Source organism: Silene latifolia, chromosome Y, assembly GCF_048544455.1.
Source record: "Silene latifolia isolate original U9 population chromosome Y, ASM4854445v1, whole genome shotgun sequence".
Taxonomy (NCBI): domain Eukaryota; kingdom Viridiplantae; phylum Streptophyta; class Magnoliopsida; order Caryophyllales; family Caryophyllaceae; genus Silene; species Silene latifolia.
The window spans coordinates 245,573,628-245,595,920 of NC_133538.1; the positions used below are offsets into that span (position 1 = coordinate 245,573,628).

General features: G+C 36.2%; 1 non-coding gene across 1 annotated transcript; it reads left to right on the forward strand.

The window, feature by feature from the left end:
* Positions 1 to 21,753: 21,753 nt before the first annotated feature.
* LOC141634578 (small nucleolar RNA R71) lies at positions 21,754 to 21,860 on the forward strand. Its single transcript, XR_012539305.1, has one exon. It is a non-coding gene; the product is annotated as a small nucleolar RNA R71 (small nucleolar RNA).
* Positions 21,861 to 22,293: the final 433 nt, after the last annotated feature.

A 22,293-nucleotide genomic window follows, 5' to 3' on the forward strand; every position in this document is an offset into this window, starting at 1 on the left:
ACCACTGCCTCCAGGAGCGTATAACAACTGCCTCCGATCACCACATGGTCGCAGGGTTGCTCTGATACCACTTGTAACACCCCGGCCCAAACCGGGTCGGGAGCGGTTACTTATGATAGCTCACCAGGCTGTGTACATGGCCTACAGATCAACACGGGTCCTTTATAGCGCATTTTGTCCTCACTCATGCGCATCCCGGAAACCTTCCCAGGAGGTCACCCATCCTAAGACTACTCCCAGCCAAGCACGCTTAACTTTGGAGTTCTTTCACATGGATGACCATAAAGAAAGTGCACTTTGTTGATATGAGTAGTACATTCAATCACTTTAAGCACTAGTCATTTAAGCCTATCACCGGACCTCTTCAATTACCGTGGGGTGTTACAGAGGTCCTAAGCGGATTAGTGTGTCTTATCTTGGGTTTGTTGTCACACCCAAAGTTAAGTTGATTGCAGCAGTGATATTGAAGTCCTATCTGAGGAAGGGGTGTACGTTGATCTTATGTCATGTGAGAGACCATATAGTGAAGAGTCCATCAGTTGAGCAGAGACCGGTGGTGACTACTTCCCAGCTATCCCTCGCATAAGCCATCATACCTGCTCAACAACTGCTCACCATCCCCAAATGATTCACCACATTTTTTACAACATTTAACGGGGTCAGTACTAATTACATAAAACAATGCCACAATGAACGTCCTTAGAGGATTAGTGTGTCTTATCGTGGGTTTATTGTCACCCCAAAGTTAAGTTGATTGCAGCAGTGACCTTAAAGTCCTATCTGAGAAAGGGGTGTCCGTTAATCTTATGCCATGTGAGAGACCATAGAGTGGAGAGTCCGTCAGTTGAGAAGAGACCGGTAGTGACTCTTTCCCAGATATCCCTCGCATAAGCTATTATACATGCTCAACAACTGCTCACCATCCCCGAATGGATCACCACAGTTTTTAAAACATTTAACGGGGTCAGTACTAATTACATAAAACAATGCCACAATGAAAAAAGAACACAAATAGCTCAAATAGCTCAACAAATCCCCAGTCTCCATCCTCAATCTCCACACAACTGACTACACACTAAAGTGTGTAGCCTTGCTAGAGTACCCATCGCAACAAGTACTCCACGCCGCCAGTGGGGGACCGCAAGACTCTAAGACCGGTGGTGACTCCTTCCCAGCTATCCCTTGCATAAGTCATCATACCTGCTCAATAACTGCTCACCATACCCGAATGGATCACCACAGTTTTTAAAACATTTAACGGGGTCAGTACTAATTACATAAAACAATGCCACAATGAAACAAGAACACAAACAGCTCAAACAGCTCAACAAATCCCCAGTCTCCATCTCCAATCTCCACACAACTGACTACACACTAAAGTGTGTAGCCCTGCCAGATTGTCATCAAAAGAGGGTTTCCTTGAGAGGTCCTAAGGGGATTAGTGTGTCTTATCTTGGGTTTGTTGTCAAACACAAAGTTAAGTTGATTGCAGCAGTGACCATGAAGTCCTATCTGAGGAAGGGGTGTCCGTTGATCTTATGCCATGTGAGAGACCATAGAGTGGAGAGTCCGTCAGTTGAGCAGAGACCGGTGGTGACTCCTTCCCAGCTATCCCTCGCATAAGCCATCATACATGCTCAACAACCACTCACCATCCCCGAATGGATCACCACAGTTTTTAAAACATTTAACGGGGTCAGTACTAATTACATAAAACAATGCCACAATGAAACAAGAACACAAACAGCTCAAACAGCTCAACAAATTTCCAGTCTCCATCTCCAAGTGCCTTACCAGGACCACATAAGGTATGAGAATGTCACCATTTCGGTTTCCCGAGGAAATAATAATCAAATGACAATAAGGAGACGTACGTAAATGGTAATAAAGTTTAAGTGTTACATGTCCAACTCCGAAACTGATAAAAGTAAATACAAATGTTCTCCAAAAACCAAAATACTCAAACTACTAAATGAAACACAGCGGAAGACTCTAAGACCGGTGGTGACTCCTTCCCAGCTATCCCTCGCATAAGCCATCATACCTGCTCAAAAACTGCTCACAATCCCCGAAAGGATCACCACAGTTTTTAAAACATTTAACGGGGTCAATACTAATTACATAAAACAATGTCACAATGAAACAAGAACACAAACAGCTTAACAAATCCCCAGTCTCTATCTCCAATCTCCACACAACTGACTACACACTAAAGTGTGTAGCCCTGCCAGATTGTCATCAAAAGAGGGTTTCCTTGAGAGGTCCTAAGGGGATTAGTGTGTCTTATCGTGGGTTTGTTGTCAAACCCAAATTTTTTGTTGATTGCAGCAGTGACCTTGAAGTCCTATCTGAGGAATGGGTGTCCATTGATCTTATACCATGTGAGAGACCATTGAATGGAGAGTCCGTCAGTTGAGCAGAGACCGGTGGTGACTTCTTCCCAGCTATCCCTCGCATAAGCCATCATACCTGCTCAACAACAGCTCACCATCCCCGAATGGATCACCACAGTTTTTAAATCATTTAACGGGGTCAGTAATAATTACATAAAACAATGCCACAATGAAATAAGAACACAAACAGCTCAAACAGCTCAACAAATTCCCAGTCTCCATCTCCAAGCACTACTACAGAATTCATCAAGGACATCAGTGGATGGACATCGGATTTTTGAAAAAACAGATGTAATAAGTTTGCACATCGGATTTTTATAAAAGTCTGATGTAATTATATTATATGGACATCGGTTGTTATTTTCAACCCATGTCCATTATAATGGACATCGGATTAAATTACAACCCATGTCCATATAATCCTCAATTTGGGCGCAAAATGAAAACAATTCCCCCGCCCCAAATTATTTTCACTAGCATACTGAGTCAATCTATTATACTTACTCCATATCATTCTTTTTTTTAGACAAACCCAAACCCAAACCCTTAGCTTACTCAACCCTTTCCTCTCTATCACTAGTACAAAAATGACATTAGGCAAGTACATAAGGCAACGGTCGTTGAAAATAACCATAGCCGTTTATGAATGGCTACGGTTATGTACCAACAACCGTAGCCATAAATGCCCATTAGAGAAAAATACTACGGTTCTAGCCTTTAACCGAAGCCAAATGACAAGAAAAAGCAACGGTTATAATTCTAAAGTTCTAAACCGAGGCCATTAGTAACCCACTCATCAGAATATATGTGACCTTACCAACTAAACCCTCTCACTACCCCTTTTTAATTCAGATTCCCATCTGCCTCACTCCCTCAACACCCAACTTCCTCATTATTGCTCACCTCCACGCAGAACGTCGGTAGCCATATCATCACCAACAACATCTCGCCATTTCCGACACCAACCTCGTGACCCACCGAATTACTTAGGCAAAGACTTGTTTTCAATTTATACCTCTCGCCATTCTCAATCAGGTTGGTATTCTATCAATTTTTTTCTTAAATCCTTTGTTTTTCCTTATTTGTTTTCAATTTATAACTTAATTTAGGTTTTTTTATCATCTAGGGTTTATGGATTCAATTATTTTATCTACTAGGGTACAAGTAAGTATTAGGATTAGGCCTTTCAATTAAACTTCAATTCAATTGCGATATGGGTCTTTTTAATCAATTTGAGTAAAAGGGAGGTATTGTTTTCAGTCCAATTAAGCAGGACTTGCAATTTATGAATACAATAAAACTCTTGCGGTTGTGTATTATATTTCGGTTCGTATTATACTCGTATTGTTGTTTACAGCCCTCGTTCTAGCTCTATGAAGGTTCATTTAGCTAAACCATTAGCGAATTTCATGGTTAATCGTTATTTCATAATTTAGTTACTGCCGTTTTGATGGGTCGTTCCATGAAATTTGCAGTTTTGAATACAATAAAGTAGGACTTTCAAATTTGAGGAATGTATATTAGTACAATACCAGTCCAATCTAACATGTATATATGTACAAGTCCAGTACAATCTAAAGACGGCGACCTTAAATAATCTTATGGATAAGTACTCTTCTTCCTGATGCTGTTGCTGCATCATGTCTGATATGATTGCATTTGCCATAATTTTGTAGCTGAAGATGAAAAGAACAAGCCAAATGATAGGGGGCATAAGTTTGAATTACGAAAGTGGCAGATTGATATCATTAAGTGACATAATTTATCGCTCATAAGGAAATAGTGATGCTTCACAAGGTTCGTAGAAGTTTATTAATATTGTTAATCCTGTAATATTGAAAACTGTGCACTTGTGCAGCATACTGTTCTCTTGGTCTTGTTAGGTTGATCACATCTTATGATTCTTATCTCCTTGATAGGTTGATTATGTCTCGATTATCATTTTAATAACTTGTCTATTCATCTCGACTTATCCTTGATTAAAAGAATTATGTTGCCTGCTGACGAAACGATAATTGATATAAAGCGGTGATATATTGGCCACTGTAATATTGGAACGGACATAAAACAAGCTAGCTTTTTAGGCCAGACTGGTATTTTTTTTTTCTGTCAATGCCATTTTAAAAGCTTTGATTAAATTTTGTTCGGATGTGGAACTCAACATCAGTGTTCCAATACTTTACTTGATAGCCGCTTTGATTTTGTTTGCTCTGAATTGTAAGTAACTATGTGGCTACTGGAAGTGATGATGGTAGATGGTTCATTTGGGAAAAGAAAACGGGTAGATTGATAAAGATGCCAATGAGTGATGAAGCTGGTAAGGCTCTCAAAACCTTTTTCGCCAACTTATTCTTATTTATTTCTGTAGTTATATTGAATAGATGACACCATCACAAAGTAACAAAAAAAAAATTAAGTCTAAGATGTCTTATCTGATTTACTTATTTACATCTTTGGTATTCTGTTCGCCTTGTTTTCAGTGGTTCATTGTGTCCATTCCCATCCATGTGACTCTGTTCTAGCTACTAGTGGAATAGATAACACTATTAAGGTATTCTTGCCAGTTCTCAGTTGAGGGATTTTATTTATTTTTATCTAAAACTTTCACGGTTTTCATTGTTCAGCAGGGACGAGCGCCCTTGCTAACTCCCCATTATCCACCACTGTTGAGGAGTGAATGTAAGATGTAGAAATAATACTTTTGTGAAATTATGCATCTTCAATAGAGATGAACAAGTGCAGTTTTTTTGTGTTTGTTATCAGTTTCTCTGAGTTCTACGTGTCGTGCTATAGTGTCTAAGAGGACCGATTTATATTGCACATTGCTTGTATTTGAAGCGCACAACCATCTAAAAAGTCTTTATGGTGTATAAATAGTGGCAAGTGCTTTTTAGGCGGATAATTTAGGCTCTAGAAATGTGTTGTTTGCAATTAGTGTTTATGATTGGTTTCTTTAATTGAATTGGCTTATTCGCTTATTTCTGCTTGATAGTTCAGAAATACAGATCGCGCTTTTGTGCCCCTTTATTTACCGTAAATGTTGATTATACTTTACGTATATTGTTATAGGTACTTGGATAGCATCTGTGACCAGCAAATGTACGGGTTCTTATGTCCAGAAATTATTTCACAAATAGGCTATGCCTCAGATGAAGTAGTAACCATACTTTCTAAAAGGATGAAAGACTTGAAAAGGAAATTTTACATCGCTCCATATTACGATGAGTAAGTCTTTGATCAACCTTGCCTTTTAAATAAACAAAACTGTCACCATTTATTATTGATTATCATGTAAATAAGTTACAAATTATTTACAGTGATCATTGGATGCTCGTTGTGACTGACGTTGCTGATCATAATCAAGTGCATTGGTTCGACTCACTAGGAAAGTCAGTGCCGTCAAAGTTGAGATCTTTAATTAATACGTAAGTTCATCTTAATAGTTCATTTATTGATATGCACATAAATAAATGTTCAACTGATTAGAACATTAAAAATGGCAACTATTATTGGCTGACAATCATTTATTTGAAACCATGTTTATATTTAGATCGGTAAGAGTATACGGCTACAATGGTGGGGAAAGAATGCGTTCTCAAGCACCGCAATGGCTGCAACATAATGTAAGTTGTTGCTTATTATGACGACAAATTCAATGTCTGATCATCAATCACTTTTAATTGACAAAGTCATGTTATTGGTTTAATTCTTGTCGACTTGTTGTTTTAGTGTGCTTGTCAACAAGGTTTTGTAGAATGCGGGTACTACGTCATGAGGTACATGCTGGAAATCGTCACGCGTTCTAATCCAACAAAAGCTATCAATGAGGTCAGTTTCGACATTATAGCAAAACTCGGTATTTTTTCAAGTAATTATCCTACTTTGACCTGCTGCCTATACGCATTGTGGGCGAACCTGCTGCCCATTCAATGAGCTAGCTGCTGCACCCTCTTCCCTTAATTATTAGCTTATATAAAGCTGCCCTTGTGAGTTGTGAGGCCATGTCTGACTGCCCCATTGTCATTAATATGCATTACTGGTTTTTCAAGACACCACGCCATATTCACAAGAAGAATTAGATGAGGTTCGGGACTTGTGGGCGAACTATTTTCTCAATATCTAGCCGTAGATAGCTAGCTAGCGTAGTAATGTATTAGGTAGTTGCATTTTGAAAAACTGATTACATGATCTGCAAGACCATATGTTATGTTGGCTGGGATTTGTTATGCCCTTTGTTGTTGTTCGTTAGTTGTTGAATTCGGATGACGGAGACGATTGCGTTGTATGTTGATTGGGATCGGTTTTTATTAATTGAAATCGATCATTTTGGTTGAATGGCAGTTGGCATATTTTGTATTAATGTTTTGGCATTCAAATTGGTGTAATGCAATATGAATTGGCCTGCTCTTTTCAAATTTAAAAAAAAAAAAAAACAATATAAAGGACAGCGGATTTATAAAAGTTCGATGTAATTCTAGCTTCAAAGGACATGGGCTTTCTATAAAAATCTGATGTACATTACACATATGGACATCGGATTAATGTTAAAATCTGATGTTCATTACTCATATGGACATCGGATATATTTAAAAATCCGATGTGCATATATTAATGGACATCGGTTTAAAGTCCCATGTCCATTACACCCCATATGGACGGGACTGAACTCTACATCGGCCTATAATCCGATGTCCATGTGTCTAGAAGTCCGATGTCCTTCATGATTTCTGTAGTAGTGAAGTGCCTTACCAGGACCACTAAAGGTATGAGAACGTCACTATCTCGGTTGCCCAAGGCACTGATAATCAAATGACAATAAGGAGACGTACTTAAATGGTAATAAAGTTTAAGTATTACATGTCCAACTCTGAAACTGGTAAAAGTAAATACAAATGTTCTCCAAAAACCAAAGTACTCAAACTACTAAATCAAACACAGCGGAAGACTCTATGACCGGTGGTGACTGCTTCCCAGCTATCCCTCGCATAAGCCATCATACCTGCTCAACAACTGCTCACCATCCCCGAATGGATCACCATAGTTTTTAAAACATTTAACGGGGTCAATACTAATTACAGTCCATCCCATAAACATTTGCCAAACCCGAATGTTGGGGTAGAGTATGTATTGGTGGGGGCAATGGTCCCAACTTTGAAAAGGGAAGTGAGAAATGGCATTCCATGTCAAAACCGGGTTATAAGACTCGGGTGATTCAATAGGTAAGTCTTTATGAGGCAATTGGAATATATTAGCGAAGTCCGCTCGGTCATTTCTATGGTCATCATTAAACAATCGGAAAGTCACAAAAAGCATAAAATCGGGTTTCTTCGACCTATGAAACTCAAAAGAGCTCAAGAACTCAAGGGTTAGTACGGGAAAGGTCTTATAATCCATTGTATAACAATGTTTCATACCAAGGTTCTTAAATAATGTCTTAACATTCTTTTCTATTCTAATATTGTTCAATGAAGCTTGGTTAATGAATTTACTTGGTTTCATACCTTTGCTTCTTAGTGAAGGAAAAGTAGATCTATATACTAACATATTCATATATGTTCCATTTTAATTTGTCATAAAATTAACAAGTGATCTTATGCATGCAAACTATTTAACAAAATAAAGAAGAAACATTCATCCTTACATTGGAATTTCGGTTCATATAGGCACAAAATAGATCTCCTTCTCTTTTGTTCTTGAGCTTTCCTTTTGGATGAACAAAGACCCAAGTGTAGGATCTCTCCCAAGGATTAATACCCAAAGCACACTCTTAATAAAATTAATATTATGTATACTAAATAATATTAATTTTGTGAGAAAAATTGACCCAAAATATTTGGTTTTTGCTCTCAAAACCGGTTGAGAGAGAGGAGAATGGAAGGTGATTTTTCTCTTTCTAAAAACTCTTGTTTTTGTGTGTTGAATGAATAATGATCACTAGTCTCTAAGTGAATATTAAGCAAAATAATAAGAAAAACCACAAGGGTTTTCTTCCCCAAAACCGGTTGGGAGAGGAGGTACAAAAGAGCCAATGCATGCCCTAGTTGTTCTTCACAATGTAAACTAGGGTTGCATGGCTAGGCTATTAGTGAATGATTATGTTTTCCACTAATTTAAACAACACAATATTAGCCTAATTCTTCCCCTTAATTTCGGTACATATAAAATGGAATCCATTTTATTTTTGTCAATTTGTCTTATGTCACATGTCATATGTTACATAAATTTGTTATGTATTTTTAACATATTAAAAATCAACGTCTTAATAAAATACGTCATATACAAAAATCGACTTAGTAATTCATAATTACTTGTACCAAAATATTTTACCAATTTATAAATCACAATAAATTGTATTTATAATAATTCATTCAATTTCAATTGTTTCTTTAAACAATAATTTCATCTGAGTAATGATACAATTCAATTACTCAGACCGTATCTCATTTAATCAAATTTCAATGAGATACGTAAATTTTACTTCCAAAATCGTCCGTCAAATTTTCAAGTAATTTAATTAACTCGTAACGTTATACGATTAATTAAATGATCAATTAAGAGTGTTGCCTTATAGGTATGACCTAGGGGGTCAACTGATCACCACCGTCGCACGACAGTAATGTCAAACTCTAGTCAGCCAATCATTACCGATATATGTTGACCAGTTGACAGTAAAAATTACATCCCAATTGTATTTATAACACTTCGCGTTTTAGAGCTTATGTATATGTACTACTTGTGTTTGTCTTATGCTTGTGGATGTTTGGTTATCATTACGGGGTGGCGAACTTCGGGACGAAGTTCATTTTAAGGGGGGAAGACTGTAATACCCCGTATTTTATATAATCGATTAAACGGATATTATTATATACTAGTTATTATACATTTTATATTGGTTGCATCGTAATATCGTGAATGTTATTAAGTCGGGTTTATATCGTATATGTTGAGTCAGGCTACATCACATTTTGTTTTTTGGGTCAAGAATCATATCACCCATTTACCCATCTACATTTGCCCAACGACCATACCCGTTTAACCCATTTGCCTTACCCGGAACATGTAACCACCATTTACCCTAAACCTAATCTAAGAGCCGCTCTCCCTCTCTCCTCTTTTCATTTTATCATTCATAAAACCATTTCTAAACCTAGAGAAAGGGAGAGGAAGAAGAATTGTCGAGCCTTTCTTTTGATTGAAGATTTCTCATCGATTCCAACCTAATTCGGTTTCCCTGTTTGTAAGTCAATTTCATTCCATTGTTTATACTGTTTTAAAGTGTTCGTCTTCAAAAAGTTTGAAAAGAGAGTCCTGTTTATTTGATGTCTAGTTTATGCATATAAAATCTCGTAGTCAAATTCTTTATGGTTTGTCCTAGGTGATTTATTTATGAACATGTCGCTGAAAAGTCCGCGAATCTGATTTGGTTGTGGAAAATGATTTGAAATCCTAATTTTTATGTCGATTCAGTTATGAGGCGTCTTCATACATCATCTTTGTATAGTCTAGATGATAATAGGATTTGGAATTTCTGCAAAATAATGTTTTAAACTCGTTTTATGAATCAATACTTTTTATGCGACGGTTTCTGTCAGTTTTTGGAAATCAGTCTGAAAACCCTTGATAAGTTTGGAATTTGAGAAAAACACGTTAGATATAATTTGTAGCTAAGACTCATGGGGTTCCAATCCAATCGGCCTTGTATCAATTTGATTTTTCTGGAATTAGTTATGTATTTTATTCCGAGTCTGTCATGTGCTGGAAAATCAGGAAAAATCGTGTTTGTTCTTTAAGTTGATATTCCTATTAAGTTATGATGAGTCTAGGTTATGTGCATGATTATTTGATTGAGTAGGTGGTAATTATACATAATTATGTTATGTAGGTGATGGATATGTGAAGGATCATAATTGATTGCTTGTGTGCTTGGATTGCGAAAAGGTAGGGAAATACACTTGACTTATTATCGTTGTTGTTGAATTGTGTTGACTTGTTTGTGTTTCATATGACCAAACTGTGAACGTTGACTTGATTCGTGGTTGTTGATTCATGTTATGATTCATATCCTAGAATGTGCTTGACTGAATTGATTGTATTAAGTATATTATCACAACATTCGGTAACCGGCATGATTCTATGATTTACCAGTTCAATGATATACATATTGTGTTGCATTAATTTCTTGAGCATTCATATGCATTGGAGATGGAGGATGTTGTGGTGATGCGGTGTGGTGATGATGATGTTGTGATAAGGCCCAGGCGGGTTCTGCAGACTTGCCTGGTGTGTCAATTGAAAGTGGCAGATCGGCTACGGTCGATATATAGTCTACCGGGGATCGGTATGGCTGGGTTGGGTTGTGGGGTTATGAGATATGAGTTGAGATGGAGGTGGAGGTGACGGAGGAGCATGCATATCATATTTTGTTGTTTCATTGTATTCCCTACTCAACCTCGTGGTTGACCCTGTGTATTCGTGAACACCTGTGATGATCCAAATATTGGGGAGCAGACTTGACAGGTTTATGAGATGGGATGAGAGCTTGATGGGCGTGAGACACTGGGTCAGAAGACTTAGTAGCTAGATCATCATTTAGAAGACTTTCACTTTCATTTATGTTAGTTCTTTGTAATTTGATGTAAAAGAGGTTTTGTAAAAATTAAGTTAAAGAAATTATATAATTCGCCTTGGAGTTTAATTTGTTATTCACTACCTCGGGAAACCGAGATGGTAACAGTTCGGTTTATTAAGGAATGTCTTGCTAAAGGCTCCTTCATAAATCGGGGTGTTACAGTATTCTTTAAACATGTGATCATCATGATCAACAGTCGTGATCGCATTATTGTCGGAGGACACATATTCCAACAATCTCCCACTTGTCCTCGACAAGTGTGCGTCACAAATTCTCTTGTCCTATTACTATCTCCCACTCAATGCAAGGTGTCTTTCAGGTCGTACTTGCAAGTGATCATATCGAGAGTGGTTTCCTCTATCTGGAGAATAACTGATTGACCGGATTTATCTACCATGGATACAATCCCAGCGTGGCCACGCATTTCCAGTTCATTACTTCTCGAGTGGCCCTGAGATATTGTTTTAACCCTGACAAGGGGGTGGACAATTCCTATCGCACTTATTCCCTTCGACTAGCCACAACCATCATAACCCAAAATATGCCCATTTGACCCCATTTACGAAGGTCGTAGTAACACAAATCAAAGTTAATCTGAAACTCTGCCATCTTAGGCGAACAGTCTTTAGTCAAAAGAATCGACTCATTAGAATACTATAGCAGCTCTCGCTACGACCAGGCTATATAAATTGCCAGAACTCTATAAGCGGTCATAAGGCCCGACAAAGTGTTCCTAATAGGCTGCCTATGTGATCGACTAGTCATCTCACATGACTCTATGGCACTTGAACTTGCCATCAATCGCATCACACTCTAGTCACTTCGAGACGTCACCTCATACAAGCGACTATGGGCTAATACTATGTTAATCCGGGTTCACTTTAACGGGGTTCAACGTTGTCTCTACAACCCGTTTGGATGTAACAAAGTATAATAAAAGAGTTTTAAAGTAAAACTCGAACGACAAATGCGATTATCACATATGAATAGTCAATGCCTGATTACTATTTCATGTTCTATAATCTAATTTGATCTTGTACGTAGTTGTTCATTTCAATTCAATTGAAATGACATGACTCATCATGTTTAGTCTTTGAGAAGGCTTTGGTTAGTAGGTTTTATCAATTTCTTGTACCTTACTCAACCTTACTACATACTCGTTTTCCTTTGTAATGTATACATTTGCATTACAAAACTTTCTGAGCACGTGTCGAGATCCAATCAAGACATAGGCCCTCTAGCCTAAGAATAGCTCCCACTGTTTTCACAGTGTGCGGGACTCATCCTTCTTGCACATCTCATGATTGCAAGTGTACTCAATTTCCGTTATAAATATCTCTCATTGTTCTTTATTGCCTAGAACGATTCTAGAAAATCTACTTCTTAATTAACATTGCCACAATTGTATCATAACCATCCTAATGTGTTTTGATTATGGTTTTGTCGGAAACCATGCGCAATCTCAATTGTCAATTGTCACTTGTGTAACACCCTTACACAAAATTGCATCATAAACACTTTGCATCATAGCCTTAATGCTTCTGCAAGCACTTAAGGGTAATCTTTATGGCTTACTTGGTAAAGATTACTTAAATTCGATTTTGAAAACAATTCATCATACTCAAAATATATGAAGTGTTACACATCATTACTTATTTAATTGATCCGGCAGCGGAAGCAAATGTAATGAATCAAATATGTTCAATTTAATTGAACTAGTCATGAATCTTATCAATGTAAGACTTCTTATCGACGCTTATATCATGTGGATTTATCTTCATAAATCCGGATATTAAAGATGTATTATAATACTCCAAAAGTCTTACATCATTCGCAATGATCAATATGTCATCCACATATAAGACTAATAAAAATTTCCGTAACTTCCACTAAACTCCATGTATAAACACAAATTCTCGACTTATCGAGAAAAGTTTTATAACATGATCAAAACATTGATTCCAACTCATTGATGTCCTACTTAAGATTCTCTCTTAAGTTTCACATTATCTTAGGATTGCAAGAATCTACTAAACTCAAGACATGTATTGAATACATTCCTTCTAATTGAAGAAGTGGGTTTTAGATTCACTCGCTATGTATTTCATAATAATGAAACACAATCCCTAAGAAGATCCAAATAGACTTAAGCATTTCAACCAGTGCAAAACCCTTTGCAACCAATCTTGCTTAGAAATCTCTCTTTATTAGTTCAAAACCCTTTGTCACTAATCAAGCCTTTTTATTTCGGATTTTCATGGCTCTAAGCCTTGTATTGAGTTGTGACTTTAAACACTCTCATGTAAGTCATATGTTCATTACTTTCTAGAAGTAATCAACTTGAATCAAACGATTTCTTTTGTAAGTTATAAGCTCTTCACTTTCTTAAAAGTAGCATGAATTCATCATCTTTAACAAGTGACGACTTTTAACCTCCTAGGTTTTGAAGAAACAACGTTTTACACGAAACGTCTCATGTAGCCAAGAAAAACCGGTTTCTTGCGACATAACATTCTTTGTGGCTCTTGAATAATTTTCTCCCACTCTGTCTTCTAGAAATAAATTTGTATTTTAGAAAGACAGCTTCACGAGCCACAAACCCGGTGTACTCGTGATAATTGAAAAGGGAAAAACGAGCATTTGTTTCTTGTGAAAACTTACAAACATGGTACCCTTACCATTTCATATCTCATATGATCCGATTTAGTGGAAAAATAATCTAGACAAAATGATAAAATCCCCAAAAGGATCAACTAACTCAAAGTAACTTGATTGAAGTCCAAACCATATTGAATAGCGTTTGATTTCTTATCCAACCACACATTAATCCATAATGCGTGCTAAGAGAGATTAACTTGTGATACTATATCACATTTCCTTTGGCTTATATCAAAGTCTTCACTTTGATAATCCCATCACGATTAAATCGTGATTCCTTGAACTCTTTAAACTTCTTCAAAGATTTTTCTATTTACCTTATTAAGTGAACATATTAGCGTCAACTTAAATCATTGGTAAAAGAAAACAATCAACCTATTTTGGATCGATGATTTACAACCTCGATCTCCTTTTCAACCAAAAAGGCACGAGACATCTTGCTTTGAATACAAGATACGCATATACCATTAACAATCTAATGGTTTCAAGAGTACTCGATAACTCTTTGCGTTCATCATTCCAAAATTTAAGGTTTAATCTTGGGTTACCAATTTGAATCTTACATCATCTACATGATATATATCATTCTAGTTTGGTTTAGAATATAATCACCTTGACAATAGGCTAGCCATACATCAAATCGTGGTGTATAGGGTCACAAAAGTGAAAACCTCTTTTGTATCTTAACAAGTTTATATTCTTATTTAGAGTTTATGCACTTAATAGTCACAATTAAGTACAACTCCAAACCCGAAAACTAGATTTAGTACACAATGACTCTCTTTCTCGACTTCATTGTTGCTAGTCGTCATATTCTAATCATCCTATGTATCAAACATAATGATGAAAACCACCACCGGTTTCTAATATTTTAAGTAGTACTAGCAAAATTTTATGTTTAATCAAATAAACATTTAAATAAGAAGGTCCAATTAGATGTCCCACAACTAACTTGTTGATTCTTCAATAATTTGGGGTAGTTTCCTTTCTCGTGTCCAACATTTAAGACAATGGAAACTTATCGGTCGGGATTGATAGGTTTAGTATCGTCATTCTCAACAACTTTACCTTTAACATTACCTTGTATCAATTCCATTATAATCTTTACTTCTTGAACCTCGTCCTCATCTTAGCGGTTTAAGAGAATGCTCCCACTTAATTCAAGGAGTCTTTGCTTTGAGAAGCAAAATTGAATTCATGAAGATCACTCTTCATTTATTCGTTTTAGTCTTATAACTTTCATTGAAGTGGTTGCGTTATTTTGGTCAATTACGAATTCTTGACAAAACTAATTATCAAAACAATTTATCGCTTCAAGGTACTTAATTCATTTAAGTACATGGAAAATAATCCATTTTAAGTAGATGTGTTAGTTAAGAATCAAAAACCTGTTTGATAATGAATAACTTTAATCTATACTCTTTACAAGAGATCCTTAGCAATGGTTCGTATGAGGTTTTAGAAGCAAATTCATATTTGTCTTCAGTTACGATGTTTTAATGGAGTTTTGAATCAAAAACGAAATGATATCGTATATGAATTGTGGTAAAGAAATAGAACAATATAACAACGGAATAGTGGAAAACTTAACATTTATCGTTTTATTAATACTTGTAAACAACAAGTAAAGCATTTACATAGTGACCTCTACCCAACTATGATAAATGATTCCAAGACCCAAATTCATATCGACTTAGGCACGGTAGGGCCGATACATCCTTTATCAATATAACTCGGTGGATTAACGTTTAATCGATTCTACTTTTAGAACTCTTGGTCGATAATATTACATTAACAATTATCTTTAGCCCAAAACACATCCGACAAGGGCACGGTGTGGCCGATACATCCCTTATCAAAAACTTTTGTTGAGTTCAATCCAAATTTCGAATAAATGTGTCCATGATCCAAATCCACATCAACTTGGGCACGGTAGGGCCGATTCATCCCTTATCAACATGAATTCGGTGGATAGACATTTATCACCCACTTCCCCTACGTAACAAGGTTTGTACCCCGGTAGGGCCGAGTGCACTCCCTCGCAAAATAGGTTTTCATGGTTTCTACTATTTGGTAAGGCTATGTCTCAGTTAATTGTTTTAGCGAGAGGTCATGTCAATTTATTATCTATCACGTTTTAAGTGAACTAAAGCGGTGAACTACGATAATTCTAATTGACACGGTCGATAAACTCGATGAGATGAGGATGCATCTTTTAGTTATGGCGATTTAGCGATGCATGTGACATATAAATAAAATGCAAACATAAAATAAATCCTAGTATGGCCTTCCTAAAATAGAAAAACTTTTTAACTATTACATATTCGGAAACCAACTCCATTGGTCCCTTGAACTTCGGTTGTGGCACGCATCTCGAGGTAACACCGTCTTTATGTATCGCCATCTTGAAGAAATCCGTCTTTGGGAACTCCGAGATAAATTAAATTACATAGCAAATTACATAATTTCCTGTTATATATTTGTAACTAAAATAAAATAAATCTATTAAATTACAAGACGGTAATACGAGATCACAATAAAATTACAACCGAATCGATATTCCCATACATTTCGGGAAATTCCAATTAAAATCTAAGGCCATACTAAGTAAAAATTACATAATTCAAAAATTACATAAATTAAAATTATGACAATCATAAAGAAAATGCAGCATTATAATATGTATGAATATGCCCAATTTTATGCTAAATCGCCTTTAATTAGCCAATATCGTATATTACTCGGTTTTTACGGATTTGCGTGATTTCAACATTTTACAATCACAAAAATTACATAAATTCATATTTATGCATAAGTTAATTACCCCAACCTCTTAGGACTCAAAATTTAGTCTTCACTAATTATTTGACCATAATTAACTCATATTTATAAAATTTGTTCATTAATGGACTTAAAATTACAAAAATAAGCTATAAACTTCAAATAAATCACAAAATTTCAAATAAATTTGAAATTTGAAATTTAAACTCATGAACATTCTGTAAAAATACCGTGACACTCATAATGTTCAAAAACTTAGGTTAAAAATTTCGAATTTTATCCGGAAAAACAATGTTGCGGTTTATCGGTTTTAACTAAAATAATCATAAAAACATGAGAAAAATTATATTCATCAATTTTTCAATTTTAGATCTGAAAAAAGATAATAAAATACAACATTGGACGTTTTTCCTTAGTCATAGATTATGTTTTATTAATTTTTCACTAATAATGTCACTATTTATGCTATTTTTTTTTTCAAAAATCCATAAATCATGCAAAACGACTTCACTATAGCCTATTATTTTACACACATCTTGTAAAATTTCATGTGACAACATACTAAATTTCTATGACCAGATTCGAAATTTATCTCATATTAACCTATTTTTCACTTAAATCCGAATTTATCAATAAAAAATCCATTTTTCGAGCATAAGAAGTCCAAAAATTATGAAAATTTACAGGTTATCTCAAAATAATATATGTGACAAAATATCCAAAAATCACTGGAAAATTCGAAGTTTAGCTAATTTTAGTCCGAAAATGACATTTTTACTCATAACATCATATTTTCATGCCATTATAGTATAATATGAACAATAAAAATCCGTAAATTAACCAAAATATCCTAAAAATATTTTAGGAGCAGAAATTTAACATGCATAAATTAATTTCGTGATATATCATAATAACACAAATTTTATAAGTTTTATATGTTAATCTTTATAACTCGGAAAAACTTTTAACCGATTTGCATGCAAACAACCATGGCGCTCTGATACCAATTAAAGGAAAAGTAGATCTATATACTAACATATTCATATATGTTCCATTTTAATTTGTCATAAAATTAACAAGTGATCTTATGCATGCAAACTATTTAACAAAATAAAGAAGAAACATTCATCCTTACATTGGAATTTCGGTTCATATGGGCACAAAAGAGATCTCCTTCTTTTTTGTTCTTGAGCTTTCCTTTTGGATGAACAAAGACCCAAGTGTAGGATCTCTCTCAAGGATTAATACCCAAAGCACACTCTTAATAAAATTAATATTATGTATACTAGATAATATTAATTTTGTGAGAAAAAATTGACCCAAAAATATTTGGTTTTGCTCTCAAAACCGGTTGAGAGAGAGGAGAATGGAAGGTGATTTTTCTCTTTCTAAAAACTCTTGTTTTTGTGTGTTGAATGAATAATGATCACTAGTCTCTATCTAAGTGAATATTAAGCAAAATAATAAGAAAAACCACAAGGGTTTTCTTCTCCAAAACCGGTTGGGAGAGGAGGTACAAAAGAGCCAATGCATGCCCTAGTTGTTCTTCACAATGTAAACTAGGGTTGCATGGCTAGGCTATTAGTGAATGATTATGTTTTCCACTAATTTAAACAACACAATATTAGCCTAATTCTTCCCCTTAATTTCGGTACATATAAAATGGAATCCATTTTATTTTTGTCAATTTGTCTTATGTCACATGTCATATGTTACATAAATTTGTTATGTATTTTTAACATACTAAAAATCAACGTATTAATAAAATACGTCATATACAAAAATCGACTTAGTAATTCATAATTACTTGTACCAAAATATTTTACCAATTTATAAATCACAATAAATTGTATTTATAATAATTCATTCAATTTCAATTATTTCTTTAAACAATAATTTCATCTGAGTAATGATACAATTCAATTACTCAGACCGTATCTCATTTAATCAAATTTCAATGAGATACGTAAATTTTACTTCCAAAATCGTCCGTCAATTTTTCAAGTAATTTAATTAACTCGTAACGTTATACGATTAATTAAATGATCAATTAAGAGTGTTGCCCTATAGGTATGACCTAGGGGTCAATCGATCACCACCGTCGCCACGACAGTAATGTCAAACTCTAGTCGGCCAATCATTACCGATATATGTTGACCGGTTGTGAAGAAAATTACTTCCCAATTGTATTCTTTAAAAATGAGATTTAAACATGTGATCATCATGATCAACAGTCGTGATCGCATTATTGTCGGAGGACACATATTCCAACACTTAGGATGACCCAATTGTCATATTGCTTTTGACAATTGAAAATTACTCCGGGAAAATCCGGATCTTGCCATTCCGGGACCTCTTCCATTTGCACATCCTCCACAGCCCGGGAGGATTTTTGCATCACCTCTTCTCCTTTTAGAAGCACCTTGGGTAGGAGGTCTTCTTGGTGCCATTTTTCTGAAATTTAAGACAAAAACTTATCTTAAGGCAAACCAAAATTCATCCAAATAGACATTATAGAATGAATTAGTGAACTAATTCATAATATAAACATGAATAGAGCATACTACAATCAATTTCTAGTATAAATAAGCACAAAATCAAATTCCCCCAATTTGAGTTAGGGTTTGATAAACTTGATGAAATTGATCAAAGTGGATGAAATTAAAGAGAAATGGGAAGAAAACTTACTTGATGAAGTTAATGGATGAATGAATCTTGCAAAATGATGAAGAAATAGATGTTTTGTAGTAATTTTAATGAAGAAAGTGAAGAAAATGAGAGAGATAGAGTAGAAGATGGTACCGTCGGGTATTAGGAGAATGATAGAATGAAATTCTTTTTTTTTTACCCGTGTAAAACAGCAGCCAGCAAAATGGAGAACCACGTCCCCGATCGGGGCTGGCAACCCCGATCGGGGTTGACTAGTCCATGCCTCTTTTTGCCTTTTCTTCCGGATTTTAGTAATTCCGTCTCGTTTTTTGAAAACCATGTCCCCAAACGAGGTTTTTGCATGGGGAAGCATGCTAGTTCTCCTTGAGGCCTCCTTTTCTTCATTTTCACCTATAAATCACAAAAGCAAACATCGTCAAGTCTAGTATTTTATTCCTAATATAAGAAAAACAGTAAATTGCGGAAAATTAAAAATAAGAAATAAATAAAGCAAATAAAAAGCTTGGGTTGCCTACCAAGTAGCGATGGTTTAACATCCCGTACGACGTAAGAAGCTATTTGATCAAGTTTCATCATTGAGCTTGCCACTAACTGAGCTCCATTTCATAGCTAACTTTGCATTCCGCAACCATTTGAAATTTTTCAAATAAAATTTCCCTTTCTTCTTGGCACTCTTAACAATAGTGCCCTTAGCATTGTCACCTACAAAACAAACAACACCAATATCTTCCTCCAACGGTTCCATCAGCAAGGATCCGAGTGTAGAGGCATTAGAAGAGTCCAGAGTGCTAAGTAAATAACAAGAGTCTTGTAACATTGGGCTTCTAATGGTGTTGTTCTTGCTAAAGGTAACCCGGTCATCACCCACTTCTAATGTTAACCTCCCATTTTTTACATCAATTAACGCACCCACGGTGTGTAAAAATGGCCTACCCAATATAATTGGGGTTTGTGAGTCCTCGGCCATATCAAGTATGAGGAAGTCAAAGGGTATGAAAAACTTGCCAACTTTTACGGGCACATCTTCTAAGATACCTAAAGGTCTCTTTAAAGAACGGTCCGCCATTTGCAAAGTTATACTTGTGCATTTTAAAGCACCCATGTTAAGTTTTTCACAAATGGAATAGGGCATGACACTCACACTAGCACCTAGGTCGCAAAGGGCCTTATCAATGGTATATGTGCCTATAGTGCAAGGAATAGAATAGCTACCGGGGTCCTTAAGTTTCGGGGGAGACTTGCTTTGTTAGAGTGCACTGCACTCTTCGGTGAAAGCAATGATATCAACCTCATTGAAAGATCGCTTCTTTGAGATGATTTCCTTCACAAACTTTGAGTAGGAAGGGACTTGGGTAAGTAATTCAATAAATGGGACGGTGACTTGCAAATTCTTAACAACCTCCAAAAACTTGCCGAACTTACCTTCCTCCTTGTGCTTTGCTAGACGATGGGGGAGCGGTACTTGAACAACTTCCTTTGGAGGAGCATCCTCTAAACTGTTCTCTATCACTTTCTCACCTTCATTGGGAGCATCCACCTTCTTAGAAACGACTTCACTCTCCTTAGAATTAAGAGAGACTTCCTTTTCAACAACCACCTCATTACTTTCTTGGGTACCAAGCTTACTCTTTCTCTTAAGCATCAATAATCGATGGGGAAATGGTACACGATCCCTAACAAGAGGCTCTACATTAGCCTTCTTTTTATCATTTCCCCCAAGCTTGGTCTTTTTAACAATCACCTCGTCATCCAAAGTCATGGATGGTCCATCATAGCTTGTACCACCTCTCAAGGAAATAGAATTTACGGTCGCATGTGGTTGCTCACCTTGAGGTGGTAGTTGACCCATTTTCCTTGAAGATCTAGATGAGCCATTTGTTGCTCCAGTATCTTGATTGCGGCATTGTGAGATTGACTAATCTTTTAGATTTGAGCCAACAATTCCCTTTGCATTTGAACCATCATAGCCTCAAGTTTACCTCCTCCTTGGTTATTTTGTTGGCCATTTTGTGGTGGGGGTTGATTTTGTTGATAATTTTGTTGAGGTGGCCTTTGTTGGTTTTGATAACCCGGTGGAGGATTATACTTTTGTTGTTCAGGGACATAGACATTTTGTTGTGGCGGGGGTTGAGAGACATTATTGCTTGTGTAAGACGTATTTGGAAGAAATTTTGAGTTCGAGTTGTATTGATTTAAAAATGTACCCAGTTGATAAGAACATTTTCTAAAAGCTTGATAAGCACATAACTCTTCCATGGTAGCTCGGCATAGAGCGGCATAATGACCCGCACCCCTGCAAACTTCACAAATAATGATTTGACTCGTAGAGGACACGACATGAGTTGTTGAACGGAATCTCTAGTATCTCATTCCGCCAATTGTTGCTGGAGTAAAGCAATTTGAGTTAACAAGACGGGATTGTCGGAGGATTCTTATTTACCCTTGAGTGGCACACTTCGGGAATTGACATATTGTGCATCATGGATCGCCATAGATTCGATCGTGGCATGAGCAATATCGGTGTCAATTTGATCAAACCGCCCATTGTTGGCGGAATCAAGAATCCTTCGGGACTCGGCACAACATCCATTGTAGAATGTTATAGCTAGGAACCAATCGTCCAATCCATGATGTGGGCATTGTCTTTGCAAATATTTGTACCTCTCCCAAGCCTCATATAAGCTCTCAAGAGCTTATTGACGGAATCCGGTGATTTGGCTCCTCAAAGTTTGAGTTTTCTCCGGTGGAAAAAACTTTTGATAGAATGCAAGAGCCAATGTCTCCCAATTGGTGATCCCCAAAGCGGTGCGGTCAAGGCTATTGATCCAAATCTTAGCCTTGTACTTCCAAGAGAAAGGGAAAAGTATTTCCCTTATTTGGGCTTGAGTGACGCCCGTTTGTTGGATCATGGAGCAATAATCACAGAAATTTTGCACATGCAAATTGGGATCCTCCAAAGGACTTCCCCCAAATTACTTCCTCTCCGAAAAACTAATGAAAGCCGGCTTGATCTCGAAGTCCGGCGCGGTAATTTGAGTAGTTGTGATACCGGCCGGAAGCATGGCCGCGGTGGGCTTTGAGTGATCGGAAAGTTTCACCATCTTTTTAGTTGAAGATGGTGATGGTGTAGATGATGAACTTGAAACCTCCTCTTCCTCAAGG